Source organism: Mercenaria mercenaria, unplaced genomic scaffold (genome assembly GCF_021730395.1).
Source record: "Mercenaria mercenaria strain notata unplaced genomic scaffold, MADL_Memer_1 contig_3131, whole genome shotgun sequence".
NCBI lineage: Eukaryota > Metazoa > Mollusca > Bivalvia > Venerida > Veneridae > Mercenaria > Mercenaria mercenaria.
Genome location: NW_026461244.1, coordinates 40790 through 46616, shown reverse-complemented (window position 1 = coordinate 46616; position 5827 = coordinate 40790).

Below are 5827 nucleotides of genomic sequence, written 5' to 3'. Positions count from 1 at the left end.
CCAACACAAAATACTATACTCTACGTATATACTACACAAAACGTCCTCACTAAAATAATAATACACTAAGTTGCGCAACAGTACTATGTGTCAATCAAGGTTGCATAGGCAACAATCAACAATGTACAGTGACAGTAGGCTGCAACAATACCCTAGCCTTATCAAATATCAATCAACTGTAACTGGTGTTAACACTTTAGTGTAACAAATAAAACAAAAATAAACCAAAGTGCTTTATCCTAAGATAAAGTATAGGTATAACACAACTGTGTAGCACTAAAACTTAAAAGTAGGTAAAAGTATGTGCAAGTAAAAAAGCTTGCTAACACACACAAATTAAAAAAGAAAAACTGTATGTAGTACGTATACAGTACACTAATACATTATAGGATCACTGGGTTCTAGGATTACGGGAGTTCCGTATTCCTAGACAACCCTATGAGGATAGGCTAGGATTACGGAAGTATTTTAAGAGGCATAAAGTATATGTTAGGACAAGCATAAATGATGTTGTAAACTTACTTATTTCACTTAATTTTTCATGCCTGCCTTATTATTTCGTGTTTTCTATCCGCCGTTTTGGGTTAGTATAATCTTAATGGCGGCGCGCGGAAATATATTAGAAATATGAGTGTCAAAGTTAGATTAAAAAAAAAGAAAAATCTATACTTTGAATTTTATGATTTATAACCATATTGTATGTTATTAAATACCATTTGTGTTGACTTGATGAAAAAAAATGCAGGTATATACGAAACATAGATACTTCTATAATATTTCCGCGCACCGCCATTAAGATTATACTAACCCAAAACGGCCGATCGACAGCACAAAATATTTAGTGACATTAAGTGAAATGAGTAAGTTTACAATGTCATTTATGCATGTCCTAACATAAATTTGATGCCTCTTAAAATACTTCCGTAATCCTAGCCTATTCTCATAGGGTTGTCTAGGAATACGGAACTCCCGTAATCCTAGAACCGGAGGCTAGGATTACGGTACCGTAATCGTAGCCACTGCCATGTGCAAAAGCAACATTCTAATCTTGTTCACAAAAGTTACTAATAAACAGCAGGAATGTCAATGATCAAAACTGGACGAATATACAGTTATCCTCACTTTAATGTCATTTATAATTTGTCCTTGAATTCTCCACCATACTTTTCATAACTCTGTTTGCACGAGTTGCACGAGAATGCTGTCATTCACGTAAAAAAACGGGGTCAAATAAGTTGTAAATGCAATATCATCTAAACGTAATTAATGGATTATGCAGTTCAAGATAAACTTTATCTCATAACGTAACGAACAGGTATAATGTTGTAACAACAACTTTACTTACACTGATTTAAGTAGCAGTCGGTTTATAAGTGACTTTATTGATTCATTTTGTGTTTTGTTATTGTTGTCAAAAAGTATAACGGAAGTGCCTCACAACTGAAGCGGAAACCAGTTTGATGCGCAAAGTAGTCCACTGTAAGTAATATTATTTGACAAATGTCCACAGAAATTAATAATTTTCTAATATTAAAGACGAATATCTTAATAGGATTCATTATTTGATAAGAAATTATAATCATCGACATGTTTTTTTAAAAATCGTACACGTGCTGACACCTAAGTTGTCTCCCGTTGTTTATTAGAGTTACCTTTCGTCCGGCGCAGTAATACATTTGCAGTGAATCGCCGAGAAGTCGTGGGAAAATTAAAAACCATGTAAACAAACTAAAATTAACCACCTTTTCAAGATGAATTTCAAGTGATCGACATTATGCATTTAACCCGCCTGACCTGTGTAGCATCTTAGATATCTGTTCTAAGGTATTCATTGTGTAGAATGTCATGTTATGCCCTTGCAATGCTAATCCCACTCTGATTTTTTTGTTTACATTTTTTATCAATGAGAAATATGGCGTCCATCCCGAGATGAACAGACGTGGCGTTAAATTTTTACATGTTTAAGCAAACCTGGTGTGTTAGAAAGAAAATCTCATCCCTTCAACATTATTTGGAACACTGTTATTGTAAAAAACCTGTATTTTCCTTATACAAAAGCTTAATATTTTGTGTTGAATGTACTTTCACAAAGACCTCTGTTTCCCTATTACATTCGTAGTACCACATCCTTATCCACAAAATACTGAATATTACAGGTGTCCATCAGTATTATATCAGTTTAGGAATATGTTTTTTATTTTCCCACCATCAATTTCTTGAATATGCACCCTTTCCGCATTGCTGTATGAACTGTGAATGTAGCAATATGCGTCCCCTTAAGTATATTTGTTATTCATAAAATAACTTAATAAGTAATTCTTGGCTTTTATTGTGGACGAAAACATTAAAAAAAAAAAAAAACATTAATCACAACATGCACAATTATGTTTAAAGTGCTTTTATCTGAAAAACAACACTTTAATCGTACTAACGACGCCATTTTGTTTTCTGACTTAGATCATTTCTTACGTATCTTAAGTTTAAGTTGTTTTATGAATAGGACTTAAGTGTTTTACTTAGACTTAAGCTGAAGTCACCACAAACTTAAGATAAACTTCAACTTAAGTCAAAACTTATACTTAAGATGCTTTATGAATATGGCCCCAGGTCTTTTTCATGCACGGTCTCTACACACCATTGTTCCAGCATTTGTTTTTCGTGGAGACAACAATATGGACTTAATGTAAAATGTCTATTTGTTGTTATTAAATTTTAGTATAGCTTAAAACGAATAAGAACGTAAACTAAACACTTTTAGTTTCGGAAGAGATTTTTTCTTATCAAACTCCCAAATAGTACAACATAAACTCCCGAACATATATCTAATGTGCTTATGAAAAGTTTGTTCAAATATCATAATTCAAATTATTGCATGATCTTAATCTGAAATTGATTGCTATTACCTATGATACTGGAAATGAACGTTTCATAAGCTCTGTCTACTTGAATTCCACCCCATGCTCCTCCACTTGCCTTGTGTAGTTCCTTTAACTCACCACTTGTAGTGACTTCATGTACAGTGATGTCAACAGTTCCACCTAAAATATAAAACAGAATCCCCGTCGTCTGCGTTTAGAGACAAAGGACAATGGGGTCAGAATATGAAATTGCACCCCTGATGTTTTTAATAAATCTGTACGCTCAGGGTTATTATCATTTTGAAATATAGGTATATTAGTTAGAGAAGAATTACCAAGAACTACAGTGTTCAACATGTACGCTGTAGTTATGGTTCATACAGACTAGTTTTTTCTGAAACTTGTATTCAATCACGTTTCCTTCGCAATAGTCCTGAAAGTGTATAACTGAAAAGATAAAATATGTCTATCTTTACTAAAATACTTCATTTTTAGGTTATTTAACATTGTTCTGTACGATACGGAGATATATTTGGACGAGTACCCAGCTGAGAAAACCATATTGGCTCGTCCAATATGGTTGTTTTCCCAGCTTGGTACGAGTCCAAATATGTCTCGTACGTTTTTATTTTATATATATTTTATTTTAGTTTAAATAAAAAAATGATTCACTGAAAATTGTATTTCTGCCTTCCTCATTTCACGACGCATAATCTAACTCTGTACATAGTGCGCCTACTTCACGCGATTTACATTCGGAACATTTTTACGCGTTTCGGGCTTTATCGTATGTTTAACATGGGACTCTTTGAACCGTCCAAATACGGAAAAAATACAGGTTTTTTTTTTGTACACACGTGCGTCCAATAAGGTAATATATTGTACGGTCACGTGTTGCAAATGAACGTTCACGATTGGATAGGTATAGAATAACATTAGATATTGGCTTCGAATGTAGATAAATCATCATCAGATATATTTAACTTATTAATAAAGATAAACAATATATATGAAGAACTGCATTTAAATTGACATGTCAGCATGTATTAACAGTCTTTATTAAAATCTACCAATATTTCAGTGGTAGTTACTGTACAAATTGTGTTTATTTACACATTTTCTATGTCTACTTTTGAACATAGCATACAGCAGTATTACACAAAAACATGTTGATATTATGTAGCAATTGTTCATTTGTAAAGGTATAATAAATTTATGAAGATATCATAATATGGAGTCTTTATCAAATGTATGAATTGTGTATCAGACTTCAGAAAATGTTTAAAAGTCTAATAAGATAATTTCATATCGACTGTTTAAGATGGCATTGAGATACAGTAGTGGATGCAGCATCTTACAGGTTATACAATAAACAAAATGACTGATAATTACTCCGCTTAAGACATATGAATCTGCACAGACCAATATGAAATAATTATCATAACACATCACTATTGAAATCGGCATAGAAATTGTTATGGTTTATATTATCAAATTTTGTGAACTGACGATAACCCGCATAATGTTTGTTTTGCTGAAAATCTTCAACTATGCTTCACAAGAACAGAACTACAATGAAAAGTCGGAAATATTCTGGAAATATTTTTTTCCTTAAGAGTTTGGGAAATGTGTCCAATTTTTTTTTTGCCACTGAAAAAAAAAATAATTTGACCTGAATTCTCAGCCCAAATATTAGTACACATGAGCAAAATATAACTTTGACATCCTGCCAAATTTAATATTATGAACACACGTTTACATACTTATTATTTTGATACACACTATGTTCTTGGTTGGGATATATTCGTTTTTTACTTCTCAGTCTGACATAAGATGAATGCCTTCGGGTAATAAATAGTGTTTTGTTTACTCATAATACAACATTATTTGACTAGCTGTAGATTTTAAACTGTAAGACTGTTTTAAAAAAAAACGAGTGCGTATGTGTGTAGCGAGCATACTTTTATATATTTGATTTGTTTACTCTGTATGTTTTACCTCCAGCGTCAAGCACCAGATACTTTGTACCAGACGAAAACTGTGCTAACGATGTCTTTTCTCCTTCAGCTGGTGATTTAGACACCTGAAGATGGCGACAATAAATAGAAGCGGCTTCTGGTTCAAGACAAATGGTAAGGCTCTTCCCTGGTATTCCAGCCTATTAGAATCAAGGACAAATATTTAATAGAAATAGTCGTCGTCAAAGAACGCTTCCCCCTGAAAACGAAACACTACAGCAGTATATGTATCGATGTGCACATAAAACATATGTACAAAAGAAATATAACAAATAAAAGGTAAGGGTAGGGACATACTGAAACATGACACTGTAACACCTTCAAAATCATCACATTATAAGTTTACACGTTTTAATACAGTGGAACCTCCTTAATCCGAACCACTCTAATCCGGAAAACTCTCTAGACAGAAATTGTTTGGTCGAAAATATTCGTATTCATTATAAGCTTTTATTACCGATAGCAACATTATTCCAAGTAAGATTTCGATAACGTAATGGATTCGTTGAAAAGTTTAAAAAATAAACATTTACACTTATCTCTGCTCTCAGAGTGCTTAGTGCATGTTATGATTGTCACTGGAGGAATGTTTAAAATTTGATTCTTTTGCCCAATTTAAGCATACTTAAACATACTTTATTAATTGAATGATATGATTATAATAACAACTGTGTTACATTTGTAAAAGCTTTATATTGCAAAATATGTATTGAGCCGAAATTCATTAGAAATGTAAAATTATTATTACCTCGCTTTATCTCCCCTTTTACACTCTGTTTAAAAACTTGCCTTCTGATTCAGATTGTTTAAAAGTACAATTATCTATCAGATGCAAAGTAAAACTGTAAAGTACATTGAAATACAAATGAATAATCCCTTTTTGAACACTTTCGTATTAAAGAGGAGTAATTACAAAACATCATAAAAGATAATGAAACAGTCCTTTCTGAT